We start from the raw sequence: 331 nt of genomic DNA on the forward strand, positions 1-331 counted from the left end.
AGGGGGCGCGGGGGGAGGGGAGAGGAAAAGGAGGAGACAAAAAGTAAAAAATAAAAGGCTGCTGCTGCGGCGTTGGCGGCGCCCACCGAAATCAACAGAGGCGGTGGCGAACGCAGCCCACCTCAGCCAAAACCTGGGAGCCCGCCTGGGCCTCACATTCGCTCGGGCCGCGGACTGCGCTCGGTCCACGCGGCGTGGCCACTAGTTCCGGGCCCAGCGCCCAGGCCCGACCGGCGGGAGGGAGGAGGCGAGCGAGAGATCACTTTTTTATTGTTGTTATTGTTTTTCAGCCCAGCCTCCCCCTCCTCCCCTCCCCGTGCTCGCCTTCTCC

The sequence above is a fragment of the Colobus angolensis genome, unplaced genomic scaffold (genome assembly GCF_000951035.1).
Source record: "Colobus angolensis palliatus isolate OR3802 unplaced genomic scaffold, Cang.pa_1.0 Scaffold13, whole genome shotgun sequence".
NCBI classification, from domain to species: Eukaryota; Metazoa; Chordata; class Mammalia; order Primates; family Cercopithecidae; genus Colobus; species Colobus angolensis.